Raw genomic sequence first — 12206 nt, 5'->3', positions numbered from 1 at the left:
CAATGAGCATGACTTGTCCCTTAGACACCACCGTGAGTATAACAAGCATGCCTTTCTGCATATACACACTGATTTTGCTGTTATGGGTTTAGTAACACTTTAGAGCAACGCTCCCCCCAAAAGGGGAAGTTTTGCTCTAAGTACTCCTCCTCTCCTCCCCTGCCACTGTTGGCATGTCATTTATTTTTGGAGGGGGGGGGGGACCTAGTTTTGACATATTCTTCTCTCCCCCTCCCTCCCAGCAGTCTTTTTGGGACACATCGCAGGTCCCAGAAGACTGGGGGACCAATTTTGAGGCGCTTGTGGGCACCCAGCTGTGAAGCTGCAAAGCTATTTACAACTAGGTACCCACAGCTGAGACCCAGAGAGAGAAGAAGAGAGAAGATGGGGAGAAGGGACGAATCGGGTGAGCACATCTCTGGATCCTGGGACAGGTGAATGTGCGTTTATTAAAAGTCAGCAGCTACCCGTTTTGCCAGTTGTCAGATTAAAGCTGGACTTACCCTTATTCATGTGTGCATTTAGGTTTGGTTGACACCAGGGGCGTAACTACAGGGGTTGCAATTGCAACCGGGCCCCATGCCCCAGGGGACCTGTCTGGCTCCCCTGTACACCTGGATAGGAGGGGTGGCGGGGGCAGCGTGTAGAGAAATCACTGTCCTCCTTTTTTCTTCTTGTAGCTGCAGGAGGAAAATGGAGGAGATTGGTTCCTCTGTATGCTGCCCCCACCACTCCTCCTATCCAGTTCACTTGTGTTCTGCTGTCTCTGGGCCCCTGTATGCTTCCCTGGTTCCCCCCCCCCCCCCCTCTGCTGCCGACTGCTGCAGGGGATGTGTCACAATCGAGAACCAGGAAGGGTCGGTAAATATATAATTTACCAGCTCCTTCCTTTTCTGAATGGACAGAGTCGTAGTCAGTCACATTGTAAAAAATAAAATATAATTATAAAAAAATAATTCAATTAAAATACCAAAAAATAAAAACTACTGACACCAGTGGGTGAACTTCCAGGATAACAAAGGTCACACTTGCGACCGGGCCCTGGCATTCCACCACCATGAGGAGGCCCCAAGATGGCAGGAAGGGGGCCCACTGCAGAACTTGTGAAAGGGTCCTACTGCGAGACTGTAAAAAAGGGCCCCGCAATGGGAGTAAAGGGCCCCAGGACCAGTGGGAAGAGACCCAGGCTTGAAGGGAAAGGCCCGGTCAGGGGTCCGGGGGGCCCTTCATCGTTTCTTTCACCGGGGCCCTGAAGATTCTGGTTACCCCTCTGGTTCACACCCACAGGTTTCTGCGTATTTTTCGCATGTTCCTGTGCATCATGTGTAGGGTAGACCATTCATTTCAATATGCTGCCATATACCCAAGAAAAGCTGGAAATAAGTCCCTGACACTTTCTAAAAAACACACCACACCGATCTGCAGGGCACTGCAAAACCATGCAGTTTGACGTGCACAAAAACACGCCTGTTTGCAGATGTTTGGGGGTCCCGTTAACAATTGCACATGCATTTAGGAGACACATGGCGGTGCCATTAACAATAAATGGCAGCGCCATATGTCTGGTAAAGGGCAGTGCGTGTTGGGAAAGGACATGCAATCCTGACATGCAAAGATCTGAACGTAGCCTAGGAGAAAGAATATGAATTCCTGCGGGAGACTCAGCATGGTTTCTGCGAATATCTGCAAGTAGGAAGCCCCAAAGCAAGCAATGAAAGGCTGACAGCACACACAGCTGTTCTTAGCTGTTTGCATGTAATGAGACATGCAGCGATTACAGCTTGTGCCCCCATTCAATCATCCACAAGTAAGGCTGGCCATACATTATACAATCTTCTTGTACAATTTTCCTTTTGATTTACCAAAACCATATAATATGAGGCCATACCCAACATTTTTCAGTTTGTATGCAATCAGGCAGGCCCTTGCACTACATAGTTGACGGTAAATCTAAGGCTCCATTCACACCATGCGTGTTTTCATGCCTTTTGCAGAAACGCAGGACATTTTTTCTACATATGGAACGCGTTCACATCAATGCATTTTTGTGCCTCTACGTTTTGGAAAGGGTCAGGGACTTTCTTTGCTTTTTTGGTCAAATAAACTTCAATGAAGAAGCTGCGGAAAAGCATGTAGTGCGTTTTTACCTCCATTTTGCTGCGTTTTACGTTTTTAAATCTGCCCAACAACAAATTTTCCCCAAAAAAAAAAAGCATAAAAAACGCAACTCGCGGTAAAATAGTGTAAAATCGTGACATAATTGCGGTAAAAAAACGTGGAAAGCACAGCAAAAAGCACAACAGAAACCTTAGGCTCGATTCACACCTATGCATGTTGCTTTTGAATGTTTCTGTAGTGATTTTTGCTGTGCGTTCCATGTTTTTTTAACGCGATTTGCGTTTTGTGTTTTTTATGCTTTTTTTTTTTAGAAAATATGTTGTTGGGCAGATTTAAAAACACAAATCATGGCAAAATCGCGGTAGAAACGCAATACTTGTGTCTTGGATGCCAGTCCATTGAGGTCTATTACATGCAAAATGCTGCAAAAAGTCCCCGACCCTTTCTAAAAACGCAGAGGCAGAAAAATGCATTAGCGTAAACATTATCCATAGGAACCCATGCTATAAAATGAAATGCATTTCTGCAAAAAGCATGAAAAAACGAATTCGTGTGAATTGAGCCTTAGTTTAGGGAGGATTTGAAATCGTGGGAGTTCAGTCTCAAACCCTCATGTCAGTGCAAATGCGGGGGGCGATTTGACAGGCATCTATACGGGTTAATGCACAGATGTCTATTGAAATTTCAAATTGCCCCTGAAGTTGCCAAAAGTAGGGCAATAACTACTCTTGGGAATCAGTGCGGCGCTGCAAAATAGGCGTTGCACCGATTCGGACGGTGCTGTTACGGGCAATAGGCTATGATTTGAGCGCAGCTCTCCTGCGCAAAACGATGTAGACCTACGTCGGTTGCACACCTGCAGCTATGGGGCGCATTCCCGTCCCCACTCGGCAGCAGGGACTCCGATGCATGGGGCAGGTGGCTCCGATTGCCGCCTGGCACCCGCAATCGCTCCCCGCTGAGAAAGAAGAACGGTCAGCTTTTGTAAATACAGCTGACCGTTTTTCTCTCTGGAATGATCACAGAGTTCCTGTGATCCTTCTATCTAGAATCACATGTCTCTATGGTCATTTCACAAGCCACGCCCCCCCCCCAGTTAGAATCACTCCCCTAGGCTCACATTTAACCCCTTGATCACCCACAGTGTTAACTCCTTCCCTGCCAGTGTCATTATTACAGTAACAGTGCATATTTTTAGCACTGATTACTGTAGTAATGTCACTGGTCCCCCCAAAAGTGTCAAAAATGTCAGTTAGGGGTCCGATCTGTCCGCCGCAATGTCGCAGTCCCGCTAAAAATCACAGATCGCTGCCATTACTAGTAAAAAAAAAAAAAAATTACATAAATATTTGCCGCAGTTAGTAGACGCGATAACTTTTGCGCAATCCAATCAAAATACGCTTATTGCTAATTTTTTTTACCAAAAATATGTAGCAGAAAACAAATTGCCCTAAAATGTTTAAAAAAATGTTTTTTTTTTGAGAATGTCATATAGCAGAAAGTGAAAAATATTTTTTTTTTTTTTTTTTTTCAGATTTGTCATATTTTTTTTGTTTATAGCGCAAAAAAATAAAAATCGCAGAGGTGATCAAATATCACCAAAAGAAAGCTCTATTTATGGGAAAAAAAGGACATCAATTTTATTTGGGTACAGTGTCGCACGACTGCGCAATTGTCCAAGTAATGCAGTGCCGAATCTCAAAATGTGGCCTGGTCATTAAGGGGGAAAATCTTCCGGTCCAGAAGTGGTTAAGGAAATTGTAAGAGAAAATTGAATAATGTATGTCCAGCTTTCTAATTGTAAGTCTGATTACATGCGAATGGCTTGTTGACAGAAAACCTACTGAGTCTCCCGCAGGAATTCATATTTTGTTCCTTAACGCACATGTGAATGAAGCCGAAGACGCCTTGTATTTTTGGCCATTTAGCCTAATAGAGACATGAAAATCACTTATTTGCCCAATCCAGGCTAGCAGCTCTAACTTGTGGCTCCCTGAATACAAGGGCTTATGAACACGGGTGCTTTTGTCAGTATGGTGTAAAACACATGAGTACTGCTAAGCCCGGGAGGCATGGGTGTCGCATACAGCCAGCTGACAGCAGCCTGTCAAAATCAATGACAGGCTAAAATATGCAGCATCTGAACACGTGAGTACTCAATGGAACAGCTCCAGGCGTGATGAAAGCACCCAAGTTCAGCTCTGGGTATTTTCCCTGTCATTGATTTTAACAGACTGCAGGCAGCGGATTGCATGCGCCACTCTTGCCCCCCGGCTCTGGAAAACACCTGAGTTATAGGCTCCTTTCACACTCCAAAGTGCGACTCTGCAGTGCAGCTTTGATGCAGCACTCTCTGGCACTCAATTTATATTAAAGTAGTGCAGAAACCTTTTTAAAGTTGCTGCTACTTTAAGTTACATAAATCCGACTGAAAACAATGGGCTGCGACTTGTCATGGGACTTTATGTGTCTAAAGTCGCATGGCAAGTCAGACAAGTGTGAACAGAGCCCTGCTCTTAATGGGCAAAAGCACCCGTTTTCATGAACCCTCACAGTGACTGTGTCTGATAGGATATAGTTACCGTTTTGCCAATAATTTTCCACCCAGGGAAGATTTCTGCTGATTTAGCATTATTGGCCAATGCAAGCTGTCTGTGCCCAGTGTTATTTATATATATATATATATATATATATACACTATATTGTCAAAAGTTGTGGTACGTCTGCCTTTACACAAACATGAACTTTAATGGCTGCCCAGTCTTAGTCTGTAGGGTTCAATATTGAGTTGACCCACCCTTTGCAGCTATAACGGCTTCAACTCTTCTGGGAAGGCTGTCCACAAGGTTTAGGAGTGTGTCTGTGGGAATGTCTGACCATTCTTCTAGAAGCACATTTGTGAGGTCAGACACTGATGTTGGATGAGAAGGCCTGGCTCGCAGTCTCTATTCTAATTCATCCCAAAGGTGTTCTATCAGGTTGAGGTCAGGACTCTGCGCAGGCCAGTCAAGTTCCTCCACCCCAAACTCGCTCATCCATGGACCTTGTTTGTGCACTGGTGCACAGTCTTGTTGGAACAGGAAGGAGCCATCCCCAAACTGTTCCCCCAAAGTTGGGAGCATGAAATTGTCTAAAATGTCTTGGTATGCTGACGCCTTAAGAGTTCCCTTCACTGGAACTAAGGAGCCAAGCCCAACCTCTGATAAACAACCCCACATCATAATCCCCCCTCCATCAAATGATTTGGACCAGTGCACAAAGCAAGGCTCATAAAGACATGGATGAGCGAGTTTGGGGTGGAGGAACTTGACTGGCCTGCACAGAGTCCTGACCTCAACCTGATAGAACACCTTTGTGATGAATTAGAGTGCAGACTCGTCCAATATCAGTGCCTGACCTCACAAATGCTCTTCTGGAAGAAGGGGTGGTCATTTCCTGGCTAATGCGTGTGAGGGAACGGTTGAGACAGGGTGCCCTGTGCAGACTGGCCCCCCTTTCTTAGCGGTCCTCATGAGCGTTCTGCTTTTGGCGTATCCTTGGGCTAAGACACTGCAATCACATCCTTGGCAATCCTGAACCTGGTTGAAGTGTCCTCATATAAGCTACTGCCTGGAATCACCCGTGTCTCCTTTTCCTACATGTGTTCTTAGAAAACCCTTCTCTTTTTGAGAGGCCAGTTGTCGCTGCTGGGACCGAGATATTTACTTGTTTTATCTTTTTTCCTGCTCATCTACACACTGATACAGTCGCACATACCATCTAACATGTCTATGCTCTGAATTTCCCCTGAGGAAGAAATCAATATAGATTTTGAAACGTGTCGGGATGTCTATATGTTGCACCATTGATCAGTTCTCTCACTGCATGAGACTGACCATATGCCCTAGACCTGAGCAAAACCTGTAACAGTTTGGTATTGTGCTACACATATATCGTATCATAATATTATCTTACATCTGTTGGATGATACATGTATTGACCTATATATTTATACTTGACTAAGGCACCACAGATGTAATCAGCACCACCCATAAATAAAGGCCTCTGGCCTATAACACCTTAATACCCCCAACTAAACGAAATAACCACCAAGATACCATTTTGGAATAAAATTTGGCCGTAACGGCCATTTATTAACCAATTAAATAAAACAAGCGTTCCTTAAAATCAAATAACAATAGACATAACAATAAACATAAGGTTGCTGACCTTTGGAGGCCCCAATTATCAAATATCCACGTTGGTATCTGCGTAACTACTTCCACGGTCCCCAGCCGCACCGCACCGACTCGGGGACAACCTCAACATTCTGCAGATACCTCTCAGTTTAGCTTACCAGTTAACCCACCATTAACTGTCCTTCCACAGGGGACTCCACACCTCAGATGGGTCCCCATATATAATAAGCACAACAGATTCTAAAACGCCTCTAAAGACCCCAACCGCCATGGCAAGGTGACCACTTAAGGAATAACTGTACCTTCACAGGGGCGGGCGAGCACGTTCTTCCTTCACGTGTCTTCTTCCAAGATGAAGGGAAGATTTACAGCCCTCCTACTTGATATCCCCCCCACTGAAACCCACCAATCCCAAAGGGGCAAAAACTTTCATTATATAAATTAACCCTTTCCTTGCCTGCTTACCCTGTCCCCCTTGTCATGTTAGCCCTTCGCTTATTTATTTATTTATTTATTTTTTGCTTCAGGCTATTCTTTTATCCAATAAACTATTGTTTTTCTTCTATTACACTTTCTCCAATGTCATCTACTTCTTTTACCTTTTGATCGGCTATGTTCATCTAAATCCCTGGGGGACTCTCTTTTTTTTGTGTTTTTCATGTGAATTATTTGGGGAGGTGACTGAATGCCGCTATTAGTTGCACACACCTATCTGTCTTTTGTGTTCTTCTGGAAGAATGGTCAAACACTCCCATAGACACACTCCTAAACCTTGTGGACAGCCTTACCAGAAGAGTTGAAGCTGTTATAGCTGCAAAGGGTGGGCCAACTCAATATTGAATCCTACGGACTAAGACTGGGATGCCATTAAAGTTCATGTGCGAGTAAAGGCAGGCGTCCCAATACTTTTGGTAATATAGTATATATACCGTATACTATATAAAGGGGGATAGAAGATTGTTCCTTATCAGAGGTTATAAATTCATGATTTCTTGTGTCCCTCTCAGTCTGTGACATTTTGTAACCTATCATGCATGTATTTCCCCCTCCTTCAGTCTCGCTCTGCGTTTCTGGATGTGTACAATAAGGCACTCGGGAGACGCGTGACTTCCCAAGTAACCGCACCACCCTGGATTCTTGGTCTCCCACATAAGAGCCTCTCACATCTGCTTTTAGTTAAAGGAAGTCTGAGAGACGGCCAGGAAAAGAGAGCATGAGACTGCCAGGAAGAAAAGGAGAGCTGCCTGCGGGGGCACTCCCAGAGATAGGGGCCGCTTTATCAAAACTGAAGCTAAGTGATACGGTTGCCCACGGTGACCAACATCTTTTTACTTTTCATCTAAAACAAAGTAACAGGTGGTTTCCTGTAGGCAGCAGATTTCCTTCTATATCGCATTTCACTGACACTGAAAACTGAAATCAAAGTGACACCAGTAACCATAGCAACACGTTTGTTTTTACCCTTTTGCTCTCCGGATAAATGAAAGCAGGAATGTGATTGGCTGTTGGGGGAAACTGCTTCAGATTTCTTCTCGTTTGATTCCTAAAGTCCCGGAGGGGAAACAAGAAGACTGCTGAGGAGGAACGCAAGTCCTGTTCTGACTTCACAAAAGCAGTTGCTTAATTTTTTTGGAAACCGCACAACAAGAATTTGCTAAAAATACAAGTCATGTCTGCAAATTCCTGTCTGGAGGGGGTGATGTTCAGTGAGATCAGATCCAAAACAATGGCATGGAGCGGACTAAGGACTCAGCACTTCTCTATACAATGACAGCATTCCCTTTGCACACTAGCTGTCCTCCGCCATGGCGTGTGCAGGCTCCCTAAGTATCTTTTCATGCCAGTAAGAATTACAAACTCTTTCATAAATAGATCCCTGGATGCGAGTAGAGCCCTTTACATACTGTATTGGAAGAAATATTACAATAAGTAAAAGTCCAGCTAAAATGTTTCTGAGAACTCACATGCTATCCAAAAAAACATAGGGCTCATTCACACATGAGGTTTTTGGGTAGGGTGGGGGCAGTAAAAGCAGGTGGTTGTGCCTGCTTGTTACTGCCTCTCAACCACCTTACACTCACATACAGCCGCCCATGCCTATACACATGCCGCAAATGCGATGCTGTACTTTGCGATTGCGGCAAAACTCAGAAAGCATGTCGCTTTTGGCGAGCAGTGCTTAAAGCGGAGTTCCACCCTAAAAATAAACTTTGCAGCATCAGTTAGCTTAAGCCCCCGTTCACATGCACGCGATCCGACTTCGGGTGGCAACCTCCGAGGTAGCGGTGCGAGCAGGTCGGAGGTCGGAGGTCGGAGCGACTTGTGTCGCTCCTATTAGAACAGGTCCGCAGCTTCCCTATGGGAGGCGACCTGCGGCGACCTGTGAGGCGACCAGGTCGCCTCACAGGTCGCCCTAGTGTGAACCGAGGCTAAAAAAATGAAAAAGAATTGGATAATTAATATTTTTTTTTTGTTTCACTTACCTTGTTTTTAATGAAAATAAACTTACCTTCCTTCCTCTTCCTCCTTGTGCAGGCGCGGCCCCCGACGTCACTTCCTCCTTTGCATTGCGTCCTGGGAGATGAGCGTCATCAATCCCAGGATGCAATGTGAAGGCCAGCCACTACTCTGATTGCCGATCGCAATCTACAGCGGGTAGCCCAGAAACAGGAAGAGGGACACAGCGGGGGACACCACGGCTTCAGATGGCCACACCTGAGATGGCCGCGCTCTGCAATCAATTTTAAAGGTAAGAATTTATCTTTAATTTCTAACTGTAATGTACTGTAATGTGGGGCTAGTGTTAGGGCAATTGAGGATGGTTTAGGATTAGGGGGGTATTTTTAGCTAAAAAATGTGTATGTGGCCAGAACTCCGCTTTAATGCAGTTCTATGTAGCCACTCCCCAACCAGATCACGCGCATTGCACACAATTGTGGTGCAGTAGTATGGCAACTATAGCTTTAAATCAGGCACTAACCTACTGTATCATTTCTTCACCACCTGTCAAACCAGGGCCATCTTACCCAATGGGCACACTGGGCAGTTGCCCGTGGGACCCCACTTGCCCAGCGACCCAGCCCCAGCCAAGCATTAGTCCCGATTTCAGGGTGCATCCTGCCACCGAGCGCTGCTGTCAGGTCACTTGGGCTGTGGAGGGGGAGCCCACAACTGCAGGAATGCACGGGACGAGGCACACAAAGGACAGTCGAGTCTGACTCCCGTCCATGTGTGTGTTCACCAGACGCAGCCGCCCACCTTGGAAGCTGTCATTTGCCTGGCACTGCTGTACCAATAAATATCGCCTTATCAATATTTAGCATTTTTATTCTCGTGGGTGATTGTGTAGGCGGGCCCCAGTGCACTGCATTGCCCAGTGGCCCTTTAATGCTCTTAAGATGGCACTGTGTCAAACGCCTCTGATAAGTGATTTAAGCCTGGATCGCTTTTCAGAGCAACGTCAGCGCCCTAAAGACCCATTCACACAATATGCTGCGTTATTATATTTGCATTAATTCAACATGTTTTAATGCATTGCACACACACCCCATAGAAAATGTGCAGCGCAGGGTGAGCCCCTCATGTGAGGTATCATCACGATTAGAGTGAGAGCAATATTTCTAGGGCCATAGTTCATAGTTAACTCTAAACTGATGACCCTTAACAGCATTTAAAGTGTTGGCTATAGAGAATTTTGAGCAATGTCGTTTTTTTGCGATTTGGTATTTTGTACTCAACATAACCTCATCTTTTGTATTTTACATTAAAATTGGGTATAATATTGTGTTTGTTTGCACTAAAATTCATTTTAGTGTATTTTTTGCTGAGAATATGTGTTTGATATCTGTGCAAATTTTGTCTGACATAAATAAAATTGCAGCTACAACCATTTTCTTCTCCAGGGTCTCTGCTTTCAGAAAATATATACATTTTAGAGGGTTTATAGTAATTTATAGCAAAAAATGCAGATTTACCATGTGTGCAAAAAATGAAAACAGTGCCAAGTGGTTAAAAACTCAGCAATTGCAGCTTACATATTTCTCTTCTGACCGGTTTTGCTTCCTTTTACCACCTGCCGACGGCTCACAGGAAATATATTGCAAGCGGGCAGCAGGTACAGGAACAATCGTGACTTCTCCCAGGTATGGGGTGTGCATGCCCATGCCCCCTACCGACCCATGCTGTGATTGGACACAGCACAGGTTTGATAGCTGATTTCAGCCAATGATTGCGGCTGAAATCAACTGATCGGCTGTGGCCAATCACACAGTTCTGTGTTTACAAAAAAAAAAGCATACATTGATAGGCACACATTTTACTCCTTGATTACTCTAGATGTTAACCCCTTCCCAGCCATTAGTACAGTGTCAGTGTATTATCACAGATCACTGTATTAGTTTCACTAGCAATGTCAGTTAGTTACCCTCCTAGAAAGTGTCTGTTAGCACCAGATTGCCCCCCACCCTATCACAGTCACACTATAAGTTGCTGATCACTGCCATTACAAGTATAGCCTCATAGCTGGGTAAATTGCAGTATATACAGTACCTCACAAAAGTGAGTGCACCCCTCACATTTATGTAAATAGTTTATTATATCTTTTCATGTGACAATACTGAAGAAATTACACTTTGCTACAATGTAAAGTAGTGAGTGTACAGCTTGTATAACAGTTTAAATTTGCTGTCCTCTCAAAATAACTCAACACACAGCCATTAATTGTCTAAGCCGCTGGCAAACAACAGTGAAAATATCCAAACTGGGCCCAATTAGCCATTTTCCCTCCCGGTGTCATGTGACTCAATAGTGTTACAAGGTCTCAGGTGTGAATTGGGAGCAGGTGTGTTAAATTTGGTGTTTTCGCTCTCACTCTCTCATACTGGTCACTGGAAGTTTAACATGGCACTTCATGGCAAAGAACTCTCTGAAGATCAGAAAAAAAGAATTGTTACTCTACATAAAGATGGCCTAGGCTATAAGAAGATTGCCAAGACCCTGAAACTGAGCTGCAGCACGGTGGCCAAGACCATACAGCAGTTTAACAGAACAGGCTCCACTCAAAACAGGCCTCGCCAAGGTGGATCAAAGAGGTTGAGTGCACGTGCTCAGCATCATATCCAGAGGTTGTCTTTGGGAAATAGACGCATGAGTGCTGCCAGCATTGCTGCAGAGGTTGAAGGGGTGGGGGGTCAGCCTGTCAGTGCTCAGACCATACGCCGCAAACTGCATCAAATTGGTCTGCATGGCTGTCGTCCCAGAAGGAAGCCTCTTCTAAAGATGATGCACAAGAAAGCCCGAAAAGAGTTTGCTGAAGACAAGCAGACTAAGGACATGGATTACTGGAACCATGTCCTCTGGTTTGATGGGACCAAGATAAACATATTTGGTTCGGATTGTGTCAAGCGTGTGTGGCGGCAACCAGGTGAGGGGTGCAAAGACAAGCGTGTCTTGCCTACAGTCAAGCATGGTGGTGGGAGTGTCATAGTCTGGGACTGAATGAGTGCTGCCGGAACTGGGGAGCTACAGTTCATTGAGGAAACCATGAATATCAACATGTACTGTGACATACTGAAGCAGAGCATGATCCCCTCCCTTCGAAGACTGGGCCGCAGGGCAGTAGGCCAACATTATGACCCCAAACACACCTCCAAGATGACCACTGCCTTTGCTCAGGGTAAAGGTGTCAGACTGGTCAAGCATGTCTCCAGACCTAAATCTTATTGAGCATCTGTAGGGCATCCTCAAACAGAAAGTGGAGGAGCGCAAGGTCTCTAAATACTACCAGCTCCGTTATGTCGTCATAAAGGAGTGGAAGAGGACTTCAGTGGCAACCTGTGAAGCTCTGGTGAATAATGGTCACACAAAATATTGACACTTTGGGCCCAACTTGGACATTTCACTTAGTGCTGG

This window comes from Pelophylax lessonae (assembly GCF_965119305.1).
Source record: "Pelophylax lessonae genome assembly, chromosome: 4".
Classification (NCBI taxonomy): Eukaryota; Metazoa; Chordata; class Amphibia; order Anura; family Ranidae; genus Pelophylax; species Pelophylax lessonae.
This window is presented reverse-complemented; position numbering follows the sequence as displayed.